This window comes from Anabas testudineus, chromosome 16 (genome assembly GCF_900324465.2).
Source record: "Anabas testudineus chromosome 16, fAnaTes1.2, whole genome shotgun sequence".
Lineage (NCBI taxonomy): Eukaryota > Metazoa > Chordata > Actinopteri > Anabantiformes > Anabantidae > Anabas > Anabas testudineus.
Window position 1 is genome coordinate 17,992,097 of NC_046625.1, and position 15,833 is coordinate 18,007,929.

The window sequence follows — 15,833 nt, forward strand, 5'->3', positions numbered from 1 at the left end:
TTAGTGACCCCGCCCACCCCTCTCCACTCCACTCTCGCCCATCGGTGGGAATGCGACTGCGTGTGCGTGTGAGGCGAGGGGCTGCTGCTGCTGCTGCTGCTGCTGCTGCTGCTGCTGCTGCTGCTGCTGCAGTGCTCTCTCTCCACTGGAAGATGTTGCGCTCTCTGTGCTGCGGTGGAGCCCCCACACGTCCTAGCGCTTCATCCCCTACACACACACACACACTCCTGTGCAGCTCTGCAGAGGTTAGTGTGAGGTCAGCAGATAGTTTATACTGGTGAGAGAAAGTGCCCTGGGATGACATGGACGTCTCTGTGGGCTCACATACACACACACAACAGTGACCTCCGCTGGATCCACTTTAAAACTGATTATGACTTAGGCCCAGAACATGTATCACACCCTATGTGTAACTAATTACACTGACAGAGTCTGCAAAGGTACCCACACAACGCTGATGGTCATTGTGCTTATGTCATTCATGAAAAGAAAATGTTCCATGATCACACATGTAAGTGTTGTTTCCACTGCTGCAGGCAAAGTGTCAGTGACAGCAGGATAAAGGTTTGCTGACATGTGACCTGAAATCATACATCACTATGAACCTAAAAATAGACATGTCAATAAAAACAATTGAGGCTGAAGATGCAAGGTTGCAATATTACCTTGTACCAATTAAAGCATCATACAAAAAGCGGTGACTGTGTGTTTCTTTATGTATGAGTTGATACACATGAACTCTAATTTGACAAGGATTATGGTTTGAATGTTTGGAGTCATTTAAAATGCTGAGGTTACTTACTGGTTTGATATTTATTGCCAAATTGTACCACAAATTACTTCAAGTACGAAGGACTCAAGGTCAGGAATTTGTTTCTTGGATTGTGATTGCCAAGCATGCTGCTGCAGTAGCTGCCTATAAAAAAAAAAAAAACTTAGATCGTCATTATATGAGTATGAAAGCATTTGTTCAGACACAGCATGCCTTTAGATATAATTTGTATCCATTATGTGGGTATAAAAATAGATGGGGTCAGAAGAAAAGGCTAAATGCCAGCTGGGTTGTTGATATTCTGCTTGAGTATTTTTAATTCTGTTGCCTGTATGTAGACCAAATTCCCTTGGCTGGGTGAAAACAAATATAAAAGTAAAGCTCATAAATTAGATGTCACCAACAATTTTATGAATGTAATAAGCCGAAATGCCAGAACATATTCAAGATCAAGAGCTGTTTATTTCTCCTCCAGAATGCCTTAATAATTCACACACATTATTCTCTTCTGGTCTCGACATGGGAACCTCCTATGAGTTAGGAATGATTAATATTTTGGTCTCAGCTGAGACCAAAACATCCATCATGAGATTAGTTTTGACACTTCTAATTGCCAACTCCCTGTTAGCTAAAGCCCTTCTCCTACTTTGATTATCAGAAAGGACCCTGCAGAAGGCATCTCGCTGAATGCAGACAACAAATCCTCAGCTGCACCAGGTGAGACTTTATTTGGAAGTAGGTGTAAGCAAAGTGAGCTGACAAGGTGTAAGTCTTCTCGTTCTTCCACAGGCCTGTGTTTCTGACGCACGCTGCTCAACAATCATGGTGCCAGTAAAAATAACTGATTTCCCCACAACTAATGGCAGTGTAGAGACACAGCCAGAACAAAAATAGATTACGTCAGGGTTTCTTTCCATTTCAAATGGAACCCATCAAAATTCGAAAGGCAAATGTTTTCTTGCCAATCTTACTCATATACTGTTAAACCTGTTCACAGACACTTGTATCAGACGTGACAGAGCAGCTACCTACTTGAACTTCATCAAAGATTTGTCAAGACAAAACAAGCTGAAGGTTGTTTCCACCTCTGAAGGTCAGACTGACCAGGCAGGAGCAGTCAGATGTTTGAACCATGTGTTGTTACAAGTTACCTTTTCTGTTTTTGTGACTTTAAATGTAAATTGTTGTTAAATATCAGCAAGAACATGTAAATAAACATGAATACAACTTCTGGTGTGACACACAGAGAAATATATATTTGACTCAACAATGGAAAAAAAGGGCAAATGCTAAATTAAAAACATCAATATGGAATTGAAAGTTGATCACTTAAAAATGAAGGAATAAAGGCTGGAAGAGTGAGCTTGTTAAAGGTGATCACCATATTAATTTATATATAAATTCCCATCACTGTGCTGACAGATTCAAGATCATAACAGCATGACCTTTTTCTCAGGATAAATGTGCCTGACATAAGAGGGCACTAGATGGTGCTAGATGGCTGCGCAATCGTGAAGATTTTCTAAACCCCCTGAATAGCACTGAACTGACATGACTATACTTTGTTTTAGATGCACATATACCGTATAGTGGAGATGCAGGTGACTATCAGTACATACATTGATACACTTGTTTATTTTCAAAGCATCACAAGAAAGACGAATAAATGTAGTTATTAAAGGTATTCACAGGTTCTTTACAACTAATGATAACTTTGTCGTGAGTGATCAATTTCCGAAAGAGTTAAAAAGAGTTTGACAATAGACACAATGAAGTTATTGAGTTAGAAATGGGGAGACAGAATCATGGAGGTAGATTAAATTAGAAAGGAAAAAAAGGGTGGTGATGGTGGTGGTGGTGGAGGTTTAGGGGTTATACAGTCATTATGTGTACTTTAAAACTCTGTTGAGTACACATCATTTCAGCACAGCATAACTCTTTATTTAGGTTTCTTGTTTTTCCATTGACTTGAAGAAATAATAAGAGAAAATTACATTTTTTTTTTTTTTGCATGCTCAGTGGAATAAAGTAAGTGCGTCTGCCAAATAACTAAATGTAAATGCTACCATTAACCCAAACGCACTTGAATCATGATCACATGTGGATGTTGACATTTTCCTTCGCTATAGGCACAGTCTTTTGCTCACTTAAGCACCCTCTTTGGAAACATTAAGCACACATCTGAAGAGTTATCACCCTAAAATTAAGTGTTACCAGTGGTAAATGAAAAAGGAGAAATCAGCTGTTGTCCTAATTTCACCTGAAATTCGAAGACCCACAATTGCAAAAACAACTATAACATTCAGATGATAAAAAATGATGGTAACAACAGAATTTAAGGGGATGAATGATTGATCAACTAGGTGTTTTACAATTACAACAATTACATACCTGTTGGCGATTATTTGTTACAATCAACCTGTTATACTGCACTGTGTCTTGTAGCTTTGAATAACTTTTGACATTGCACTGTGAAATGAAAGTGCTGTAGTTTACTTTCAAGTCATTTAGGCAAGTTAGTGTGCATTTATGAATGTGCTTATTTACGAGCATTCGTCTGCAGGTTGCATTTCCATGGCAGTCAGCTTTGTCCCATTCAGACAGTGGACAGTTGGAATGTAATCAAGAAGTCATTTGGTAATGATGCATTCACAGACAGCTCATCCAGTGGGGTTTATAAATCCTGTTATTACCACCGCGACCTCAAACTGACTTCCCTTTCCATGTTCAGGTTCAACAGTGACACAGCTGGTGATACAACCATGATATAGCAAATGCAGAGGAGGAAAGAGAAGGAGTCAGGAAACAGGGTTAAAATAGTAACAAACTGAAAAAGCAGAAGAGAACAGATATGATAAGAGTAAAGAGGATTAGCATTAAGAATAATACAGCTAGGGAAACCATCCTCAGCTGTGCTCCCAAATGGTGTCCTGGCAAAGTGGCTCGCTTGAGTGTTTAAGAGCAAGAAACCAAACAGGATGAAGAATCGAGTAGAATAGCACAGCAGATTACACTTTCGGAAAAGACTGCTGCATAAAATCAGTCACAGGAGAGAAGGGCTTAATCAAGTCCAGAGGTTCTGGAGGTCAATTAAGTTAATTATGCTGGTGCATTTAGTAAATACACAAAGTCCATGTTGTGTGTTGGATCAAGTATTTTACAGTGGAGATCTGCTTTTTAAACTATACTTAAAATGTCTTGTTAACTCAGGTGAGGAGCTTGATTCCAGCTCTTCTTCCAGGTTCGTTACTCCTCAAAACAACAAGACTAGTTTTCCGATCATTTCCTTGAACTTTGAAACATTATGTGAGAAAATGTGTGATAACATACGTGTTTTTGAAGCAGCTCCTCACATGAACATGATGAAGACATATCCATTGCCTGGGAGCCTTCGAGGAAAGAACCAGACCACTGTTCTTCCTCTTATTCAGCTCCCTCTGTTCTTACCTCTCTTCCCTCCTCAGCTTTCTTTGATTTGAAATCAACGTAGTTCCTTTGTTTTGCAAGAGACAAACAAAATTCTTTCTAATTGAGCAAGGCAGAAGCACAATGTACAAAGCTTGGCAGCATTATGTTTTCCCAAGGCACACGAAAAAAGAGGAAGGGGGCCATTTACCAAATGATTCACCACTCCATTTCCATTTCTGTGAATCACTTATCTTGTGGTTTAGGGTTTGTCGCTTCACAAATCCGTGACAAGAACATATTTACCACAATGACATGGACTGGGAGATTTTGTTTGAAATTGCTTCCTTTTTGTGTTTCAAATGTGCGTCTTATGTCCAGAGACATCACTAGCATGATGCAAATGTGATGTGAAAGCCTGCGAGCGCCACCTCTATGTGTTATAGTGATAGTTTCTCAGAGTCTGACGGAGCTACCACTTTAGTAATCAAAAACACACGATTACAATTAGACCATATGGCTTCAAATAAGAGATGTAGAGAAAATAGGGCAGCAGAGAGAGAGAGAGAGAGAGTTATTGGAGACTAAATGAAAAGGATAAGTAAGTGAATGAATGAGGTGAAGGGGAGAAAGAAAAAGAAAGATGTAACGATAGAAATGAAGACATCGGAGTTGAGATGAAAAGATTCAATTGGAAGAGGACAAGCAGAGAAAAAAGGGGAAGCTGCATAGAAACAAAGTGAAAGAGTGGTTGCAGGCAACATGTTTTTTTTTTTGCTGTCAGGCATGTAAAAGTCAGCAACATTTACATATCATTTTGATGCATGTGGTATGTGTGTGACATTTTAGCAGATTTGGCGAAAGGAGGTGAAAAAGTGAATGGTTCATGTGAAGTTTAGCTTTGGTGAACTTCGACATGCTTGAAGTGACAATTTGATGGACCTTTGTTGCATCGAACTATTTCAAGCTGTCTTGACGGTGCTGATCTTTCAGATTTTTGCCAGTGTTTTTTTTTTTTTTTTTACTTCTCACGCTCCTGTGCATGCACACACAGACCTCATCAGTCAGTGTTGGCACCTCTGAGTCTGAATGAACAACAAGAACAACAACAGTGATGGAGAAGCTCCATAAAATCGTTTGATACTCAAGAAAAAGCTTCTGCTCGAAGATTTTAAGGAAATTGCACAATTTGACTGTCCCACAAATGACGTTATTGTTATTATTGTATGCACATGACTCATTTTTCAATTAAATTTGCACATGTGTGGCAGTTCAGGAACTCAACAGTGTTTACCCTGGAGTCTGATACATCGCACTTAGAACGATCAACGCGAACCAATTACTCAAGAAGATCAGATATGGCTCAAAAATCGGAAATGAACATACGTGTCTGTAATGAGAACACTATTGGAACGGATCTGCGTTGCATCATTGACTGTTATTTACCTTCCTTTGTCGTAGTATGAACTACTCCCTAAAGAATAAGGTAGCAGATGCTACATGTTTTCTGAATGAACTCTGTGAACTTATTGTCCCCTTAGCAACCAAGCTGAGCTAATGAACTAACAAATTTTCCACCTGACAAATTAACATCACTTTGTGGTGTGACTGCTGCTGAAGTCTGAGGCCATGCTACTCTGCTGGAAAATACTGTCACTCCCCTGACCTCTTCGGAAAGGCAAAGTGTTCCAGATGGTCACAGTTGATGGTGGTGTGAAAAGCTGGCTGTCATAGGCAAGGGGGGAAACATAATATAAGCATGACGCCCGTTAGCAACTAGCGCACATTTGCAGACGGCCTTTCTTGGAAATTGTTCATAGTGTTGCAATCAGCGTTACACACAGGGTTGCATCAAGAATGAATGAAAAGAGCTCAAGAGACAAGTTCAAACCCAGTGCTTTGTGTACCTGTGTACAGCTGACAACTCCCAGATTAGGTATGATCAGTACAAGCCTTCCCCTCACCTTTTAATACAAGAGCACTTCAATAAGTGACACGATGGGTCCGTTTACTACTCTGTCTACTTTCCAGTCTTCACCTGTGGTTGCAGATATTAGCAGCCGATAGGTGTTTCCTTAAGAAGGTGTCTGGGCACACCATAGGATGAGAAGGCATTGAGAAATTTGAAAGCAATCCCAAGTAGAACCATTGCTTCTTTTAGTAGAAAGGAGGCAACTCAATTGGCTCAGGCATCTGATTAGAAACTCCCCCTCAAGTAGATGGATTCACAAAAGCAGGGTAATGTAATGTTTACCTCAGTATGGTTCCAAGTGCAGGATGAAAACAACCTGCACACAGTAACAATACTGTCTTTGTGGTTCACTGAGCACAGCAGGCTGGCTGGACATGCTTGACAAAAAACAGCCATTGGTTAAAGCATTGTGTTAGATCAAATCATAATGGGTGCATTATTCTGTTGTGCAATTCACTTTGTCACTGATATTTCGTTTCTTGTACTCATTCATGACATTTGTACGTGCATGTATCTCATTCTCTGTTCTTTGGTTTCATTGTGTATCTGCCTGGTTTACATAGATGTGATGCACTTGGGCTGTTGGTCTGTAATCAGAGTATACAAGACCAGTGTCGTGTAATCTGTTGCAATGTGCTGGCTATTCACAGGGTTTCCCCTCTCATTTCTGTGTATATAGTGTTTCAAAGAGCCTCCTCGGGCTTGTCTGGCAGGAATTTAACATGCATCCAGCAGTAGAATTAAGACGAGGGTGTAGTAAATAGTTTAGATTAAGGTTTTATTGCAGGCTTTGGGAGTAAGGCTATAATCTCCTACAGAATGCTACATCTTCACAGCATTTCTCTACCTTGCAGTTTTGCCTGTTTCTGTATATATTTCTCATGGAAATATACACAAAATGTTCTCTCTCTTTCTCTGTCTTCCTCTCTCCTCTGTCATTTGGAACCCACAACAGTTTTTGTGATTTATCTGCTTGTCTGTGTTATTGTTCTGGTCCCTGATTACAGATGTCTTTTACAGTTTCAACTTTCACATCCTATTTCTGTGTTGCTGGTGTTGAATGAACAAAGCTGGTGTATATTTCATCAGTTTAGGCACACAAAAATGCTGAAAAATCCTCCACTAAGACTGAAAATGGTGCAAATTACCGTGGGACACAGAGTGAAAACAGCACCAGAGTTCTGCTTCACCGGCTCACTTCCTTTCCTCTTCCTTTCCCACTCCTCCCTAACTCATTTTAACTTGTGAATCTCACCTCACGTGACCTTTCCTTCTCTCTTCCTTCTCATTTCCATATCCTTCCTTTCACTCCCTAGGTCTTTCTCATCTACACCACAGTACAAACTGTGGTGATCTATATACCAAAAAAATGGCTCTCAGTCTTTAATTATTATGCCAACACTACACAAAGCTACACTTTGTGCTAAATGCAAGATGAAAAGATGTAAATGTACAAACATGAAAAGAAAATCTCTCCACATCTTGTTCTGCTTACAGGCTGTCCCTCCTTTTCTCCTTTTCTCTGCAAAAACCTAAACATGAGCCTTCCAGCTGGGTGTGTTGCGTGTAAAGGAAAGTTAATTGGGCTAAAGTGGCTTAACGACTCTACTGACTAATGGTGTCCGTTTACAGCCAAGTGAACCAAACCCAGCAAACGAGTGAATGGACGCACTGCTGTGACCGCACCCTGAGCCGGTCAACTTGAATTGGACTCACCTGAGAAGCAGGATTTATTCCAGCTTGATTCACTCAGATTTACTGGTTTGACGGAACGACTGACCCATCGTCATGGACACGGGTTAAACAACTTTCTTTGAATATTGGACAGCAACAGAAGTGAATGGATGTGGTCACTGGAGGAGAAAATTGTTTGAACCCTGAGAACATTGTTTGATGTCCAGTGGGATCTGGAGTGCTACCTGCTTTCATGCTGTTTCCTGTTTTGTAACAAATTCATTTGGTTGGTCATTTAGGACACCACCATTATGTTTAGATTCTGCACTGTACAGCTCACTTATACTAAAGTAGTACTGATAGCATCTATACAGGGCATACTGGGGATAACTAAGAGGTTAATGCAAGAGAAGGGAGCAGAAGTACAGCTAAATATGTGGACGGGGCAGACTAAACAGCTGACTTCATTTGCAGAGAAGAATGCTTGGACGCAGCCTTCATGTGTCTTGAGTGTGCCACAGGTACTGTAGACACACATGCACACACGCACACACACACACACACACACACACACACACACACACACACACACACACACACACACACACACACACACACACACACACACACACACACACACACAGACTGCTGCTGCTGACAGGCTGTGCTTGTTACACAACTCAGTTGAAGCTGCACACTGTCCAACATTTTGACCAGTGAGCGCACATTTGCTCTCCAGATCTACTAGGGTTAGCTTTAATCCTAGAAATGTCAGGGTCCCTGTGTACATCTGAGTACTTGCATTTACTATGCATGCTCTAACACATGCCCTGGTCTGCCTTGTCAAGCCATAATATTTTCTCAGATAATGCAATTGCAAAATCACATAGAAACTGATAAAATTAGAGTATTTACACTTGCTAAGATTCACAACCCCAAACGGAAACATAACCCCTCATAAATCGGCCTGTGAAGCTGAGACTGTAGGCTGCTGCTGAGTAGAGTGTTCTTGTAAATATGACCACAGTAAGTCACCTCCTCATCACTTTTTAGTGGGCTACATGTGAGCGTGTGTGTGTGTGTGTGTGTGTGTGTGTGTGTGTGTGGTGGCTAGAGGAAGTTGAGTGGCATTTGGTTTCCTTTCCCCACCTCTATAAAAGCTAGGAGACCATTTGTTAACTGTCGGCTGGTTAGCCTCTGTCCCCACTCTAACCCCAAATAACATCTGCACATCTGTAGCAGCTTTGAGAAGGTGAACCACAATGGTCTACCTTCAACATCTGCAGCCAGGGGCATTTTATGCCATTTGGTGGTTTCTTTGATCCAAAATACTACCTCAACACTGAGTTAACCTTGTCCACAGGCAAATCTACAATTTCTGAATGTTGAAACAGAGATGAAGCATCACAATGAAGCGTGATTCATGTCCGGTTTGGGTAAAAATTAAAAAAACCATCATGGTCAGAGTGTTGTTATTTGATGTCGCACTACATGTGCTTCGGATGTTTTTCTGGTTAAAACCAAATGATGTCACTACATGGTAAAATTCATGTAATAATGATATACTGCATGTTTAAGAGGCATGATGGGCAGTAGAGGTCATAGGTCACTTATGGTGTTCTTTATTGGGTGGTCTGACAGGATATGGACTCCAAATGATTCAATGAGTGTTTATCCTTGGGGGGGCCCCGACCAATCAGAACAAGTTCAAACACCAGTGACCAAGAAAACATTAATTAATAACTTAGCTATGCATATGTGTGTGAGTGAGTGTGTGTGTTCATGGTGATATCATCTTAATATGAAAGGCCACAGCAGTTAAAACAACTAACTGATGTGTCATTTCTGGAGTCATGTTCTGTAAAACAAACACATTACGCTCGTGAAGAAACGTTTATGATCCTTTCACTGATTATGATGTCATAATTTGATCATGTTCATAGACGTGACATGACAATAATGAAAACTGCAAACATTTCAAAACCTGTGAAAAAGTATATGGATGCCAAAGTAAGGAAATCAGTACTTTAACTCCCACCATTTTATCAAGATACTCAGTGCCCTGTAAAATTCTACAATTTGAGAGCATGGCAAGTCAGTTATTTTTCTCATGTGAAAATGGCTCAGGATAAAAGCATCTTTTGATCTAACATGTTGAAATCCCCATAAGTGCTCATTATACCCATGCAGCTAGGGAATATGTAACCATTTACAAAACCTAACCCCTGCGCAGCTCAGTAGACTAACTGACAAACTGTGGGGCCTTTGTTCAGTCTGAATGTGTATGCTTATAACAGACAGGGGGGTTCGCCTTGGTGGTGTCCTGTCATGGAAAAAGGCAGCAGGAGGCTAGATACGCACACACACACACGCACATATGTTCCTCAAAATGGACGCAGATCCATGTGCAACCAAGCACGTACTGTTTTTTTTTTTTTGTCCTCTTATGCACACAAGCAGCAGGATCAGAAAGGCTACTGGAGGTAACTGTGTCAGAGATGCATGGTGTAGGAAGCAGAGTGACGGGGGGAGCAGTGGTATCGAAGAAGGGAGGAGAGAAAGAGGAAGCTGGAGCCAGAGGGGGCTGCATGTTAATTGGAGACAAATGGACAGCAGATGAACTGAAGTGGTTTGCCATGTAGCCTGGACACCCATTCTCTCACACACACTTTTCTTCATCAATGCTTTTCTGTCAGAATAATTCAGTCTAATCAATTCTTTTGACCAATTGGGGGCAGGGCTAACTCAACTGTGCCAAATTATCACCTTATAAAGTCGATATGACAAATGGGTCTGACTTTGTAAACATTATGGCAACCTAATAACTGCAAACTGTTCTCCGAAAAGTTGTCCTTCTTGTCATTTAGCTGAAGAACAGGAAGAAGTCAGAGGCAGCTAAACAAGAGAAGGACCTAGGATGTGGAATATGGTACATACAGACCTTACACAAAACAAATATATAGTTAGCCTTTCTAGTGCATTGCAGTGCAGAAAGTCTCGTATACTTACATCTCAGAAAAGTACATCAGAATATTAAAATACATTTAGATTATAAATCTTTTGGAAATAACGTTTTTAGCAGCTGAAATGTTTGAACACTAAAGGAAGTCTGGTGAGAATGGGATTTGCAATGTGCCTGGTGCTTTTATTACAAAAACAAATCACATGCTGAGCAAGCAGCCAGAACCAGTAATGAGGGTAGGGCATGAAAAATATGTTTAGGATAACGAATTTCCCAAAAAGCAAAAACTGTGGAGGAGAGAAAAAGGAAGTCAGGGTAAAAGACCACTAAATACAAGACACAAGTAAGGGGTAGTAAAAACAGCCAACACAGAGAGGTAGTGAAATATTTGACATGTTGGTTTTCCAGTTATGAAACTGGAGTTGAAATGAGACTTCTTACAAGTGATGTGGCTGTCAACAAAGCACTTAGCTGACTCTTTATCTTTGGTACCCTGAAGTCTCTTACTCGGCATTTAAAATTACAGCTTTCGGCCACTGTTTACAGAACCTTATCATCAGTCAGACGCATCAGCAACAGTATGACAATAAGCTTTAGGTCAAAGATTATAATATCATTTGTGTATAATTATGTATGGATTTGACTTTGCACCAATTCATGGCTTCTACAGAAACTCAACACACGAAGAGAAACCGTCAGCATGGTAAGAATGTGAGTAATTGTGTTGATCCCATTAGCTGCCGGCCTGCCCTGTCGGAGCCATTAGGAGGCAGAACACCATGTGGTTGTTAGACAAAAACCAAAAGACCAAGTACTAATTAGCCTGCTAGCTTTAGCGGCTCCGTGTGATGAGGAAGAACAGGCAGCAACACAAAACAGACACAGTAGCTCTCGCACAGACCCCGGGAAGGGAGTACAATCCGTCTGTAAATGCTTGATTTGATGATCAAGGAGAACAGCAGAGGGCAGCCACCAAATCAGACTCAACATTTCTACAAAATACCCCGCTGATTGTATAAAAGATGACCTTTAATGTGTGAAAGCAGATACCCTAGTGTTTGGCAGTACTTTAGTGTGAACAGCAACTGAAACGACTCATTGAACAATGACTTATGCCAAGTTTTTACGTCAAATCACTCGTCAGATGATGGTTCCATGTCTATCATAAATATTTGACGCTTTCACGTGTCTAAATATTTTCAAGGTAGATTAACAACAGTAAATCCGATAAACTCAATAAAACTCTCTGTAGAGTTCTTTTATATTCAACATGGTTGGGTTTAGCTACTGTTTATCACTGCCAAAAAATTTTGCATCAGCTTTAGTCACAGTCTAGTTATAGCTGTAGCTGGATTTAGATTGAGGTCTATTCTTTAGGCAGTAGCCTGTGTTTATACAGCAGAGTGTAGTTATTTGTAGTTATTGCAAATTCTATTTTCATTATACGTTTCCACTGGCAGAATATTTAATATAGTAAATCTAATAATAATAAAAAAAAAAAATCAACTTATCTCTGTTTGGATTACACTGGATTCTGGCCACACAGAGGGGAACTGACACTGAGATTGTAGATTGTAGAAAGTTTTGCCAAAGTTGCAGTGGTATCCCTCGATACTTTACGTTCTGGAAGCACCACAACAGTTGGATTAAGCTTCAACATATGGTATAAATCCCTTACCTGAGCTTTAACACGAGTTACGAAATAACTATAAAGGCGATAACAGCAATAGTCATCATGATTCAGTGCACGCTTAGGTCTCGCCATTCAGCGTATAAAATGTATTCACAAATCTAAAAAACAAAAACCAAACAAAAAAAAAACAAAACTCTGGGTTTCATCTGACAGAGTATTGTTTTCCAGCTGCTAACCATCTGAATGATGAGGTCATGAAAGACTCTGGCTTATAAATCAGAGAATATAAATGTATAATCATTTGGATAGAAAAGCCAAGTTAGATAGTGAGTGTTTTTGGAAGGACTGACTTCTTGTGGGAACACGTCTTGATACCTCTAAGTGCATTATTTGTGATTGATTAATGTTGAAAAAAGAAAACAAAACATATTTCTATGCGATTCTGTAACATGTTACACGTTTTTTCAGCAGCTGGACACACAGACATACATTTACAGTAAAAGTGCGACTCAAGGTTTTATAGGATTCATCGGCCCTCAACTCAAGTTCAAAATTTTACACATTACTCACAAATGTTCTGCATTTTACTTTGAATGTAAACATTAAGATTTATTGACTGCTGTCTGCAACACTTGTGATGTCTGCAACACTTGTGATGGGTGTATGTCACTTGGCTAAAGCCTACCACTGAGTTCAGTGAGGCTATTTTGCCTCTCCGGGGAGATCATTAGTAACAGTTCCATTCTTTTTCACTTCGAGCGTTTTGTAAAACAAAACAAAAATATGCATCACTCTGCACTTTTTTTGTGGTCAAAAATGCATAGTATTGGGTGTTGGAATAATGAAATCCTTCTGCAACGCAAGTAGCAAAAATAAAGTTTCTCCTATCTCTATTTCCTTTTTTTTCATTTTGGATAGAAGAGCAATTGCACAATTAGATTTTGTGTAAATGATCCCACAGTTCTCATTGTTGGTGTTATCAGCCCTGAACATCACATGCGATATCAGTCTTTGACACCACCAAAACACTTATCACTTGTTAATAACAGTATAAATTATGATGATGGTAATTGGCTTCTCTTCCTCTGTGTCTCCTTTTCTATCTTTCCATCATTGTGTCCTTTGATGTGAAAGAGTTCGTGCCTGGCTCTTTTCTCCAGTGCCTTTAAGAAAACAGCCAGGACACTTAAGCCAATTACACGCTCCTTGACTTTGAAACAGAGATGCAGTTCACGAAGGAAGTGTAATAAATCAAGTTAAATACTCAAAATCCTCTTTGCCCACAAAATACTTGAAAATGAATCACAGGAACGATGTACATTGGCATTAATTTGAATATTGATCATCTACTGTGATAGACTGTGACTTTAACCTTTCACAACTTAAGCCTCTTTACTTTTAAGACTGACCAACCCATCCAGCAAATCCGCAAAGAGCAGCATCTGCAACCAGTTTGCATCTATGTCCTTGATCTTATCCATGTGTATCAGTGTTCTTATGAAGATTAAGTCAGGATTAACAATGTCTGAAATTGGGATTTTTAATTAATTTGTGTGTCCAGGATCTTGACTTCATGAACATCACTGAACATTGTGTGTTCAGGCAGCATTTACACAGTATTTTATTTCACAAAGCCAATGAACAAGGTGACAAGTCTGACTGAAAGGCATGATGACATGAGAACAAAATTGTTCCTCTGTACCCACTGGAAATCCGCTGTTTGTGGTAATATCATGTAATACTAATGTGTTGTTCCTTTTGGTGTTAAATTATACTTTTTAAACAAACTTTTCATTTAGAAACCTTTCAGTTTGAACTCTTGCTCAACTCATGCAATGATATCTTGTCTAACAAAACACAATTTGGTTTGACTGTGATGTATCAGGGTGCGTGGTGAGTGTAGAAGTGTATTTGACTATGCTGACTTTGGCAGATGCCCACTACTTCCCATGAGGGGTGATGAGAGATGTTGTGGGTGTACGTTAATGAGCACAGGCACCAAAGGCTGTGTAGTGGTGAGACAGCGATGCACAATTTAAGACAGATGCCATTGTGTTTGGAGGCTTTTCGAAACGCCATTGGTGCCACTGACTGCACATTTAGTATACTTAGAGCATCAGTAGAACTTTTAAAGACTGAGAAAATCAATGTTTTTGAGAAAAAAGACTTTTTTGGCACACCTTAAAATCCAAATTTAAGATTTCATGCATAATGACATTGTTTAAAAAACAGCTGTGGTCACATTTAAAAAGCAGTTCTTTGCCAGCATAATCCAGTTGGACTTAACTACATGCATTTATTTTGTGTTTTAAGATTTTAAAGTAGTCTTGGTTATAGCTAAATTTCTGAATAGATTTATGAATTTGTCATAGTTAATGAGAAAGTTAGGGCCTGGGGGTCAGACAATTCCTAATTTGCTACTAAGCAGAATGACAGATAAACATATTGTTTGAAGGCAGAAAGGCTCGAGGCACGAGGCTTCAAAAGAAGACAGACACCGTCTGTGTTCACATCATGATCAGGTTTTTTACAACAACAACAACTTCCTGCAAAGAGATGAAAGGATTCAAGATTTAACATTCAAAAAACCTTATTAATCCAGCATCCTCCTCTCAGCTACAACATGTAGAGGGTCCAGCTACACCCCCAGGCATCTTCATGTTGCTGCCCAAGCAGACCACAGTGTAGAAGACGACACTCACCACCATAGACTGGTGCTGCAGATGTCAAAGGACCTGAGCCTCCTCTTCTCCCAAAACAAACTTGTCTCTGAGCCTGTTTGTACAGTGTACTCCGAAGTATAAGCTTGGAGATGCTGGGGATTGAAACCAGGACCGCATACATGAGAAGCATGCGCTCTACCACTGAGCTACATCCCCACACAGACTGGGACTGGATGGTCATAGTCAGCAGAGACTTTGTGTGAGAGAGTGTGTACATGCCTATCTGTGTTAATGGAGGTGGATGGTATTTAGTTTTTGGTACAGCATTGAGAAAAGGCAACAATAAGACAAATTCAACAACAACATCTTCTTTCACAGTCATTGTTACACTGCACAGTCCACAACACCTAGATTTTACTGAAGAAATATATACAAATATCTATTAATACAATATAATGCACAAGAATATATGAAAACACAGTGCATATTTTGATATGTGGTACCCCTGTTTAACAATAATGTCACAAAAAACACTTTCATTGGTTCAAGTTTTACTCCTGAAAGGCTTCACAGTACAAATACTGCTTTATCACATTTTAACTGACAAAACATTTTACTGATTTGGCCATAAATAGCTTAACCAAACAATTTCTATTAATAATAATGATGACATACTGTCTACTGACTCCCTGAGAAAAGTGGTTGTTAGACAACTTGGACAGACAGTGCATCTCAATGCTATTATGGGATTT

General features: G+C 39.8%; 1 non-coding gene across 1 annotated transcript; it reads right to left on the reverse strand.

Moving 5' to 3' along the window:
- Positions 1-15,225: 15,225 nt before the first annotated feature.
- Positions 15,226-15,297, reverse strand: trnae-cuc. The gene has a single exon. It is a non-coding gene; the product is annotated as a tRNA-Glu (tRNA).
- Between the last annotated feature and the right edge of the window lie 536 nt (positions 15,298-15,833).